Source organism: Monodon monoceros, unplaced genomic scaffold (genome assembly GCF_005190385.1).
Source record: "Monodon monoceros isolate NGI ecotype Baffin Bay Population unplaced genomic scaffold, NGI_Narwhal_1 Super_Scaffold_9, whole genome shotgun sequence".
NCBI lineage: Eukaryota > Metazoa > Chordata > Mammalia > Artiodactyla > Monodontidae > Monodon > Monodon monoceros.
Window position 1 is genome coordinate 30759628 of NW_021703786.1, and position 227 is coordinate 30759854.

Sequence of the window (227 nt, forward strand, 5' to 3'; positions counted from 1 at the left end):
AGCGTGTGGTGCGAGTGGGCATGGCTTGCCCCGGGGCCGTTGTCTGTCCCCACCCCTCCTCTACGGGTCCTGTGGCCTGCTCAGTCTGGAGACTCTCCTCCTACATTTTTGTGCAGGAAGAGTTTGGCTGCCTCCCCTCCCCCTGTACACCCCAGAGAGGAGGTTCCCAGCTAGGCTCTTCAGCCAAATGCCCCAGCTTTAGTCCCCACCCCGCCCCAAGCACGGCC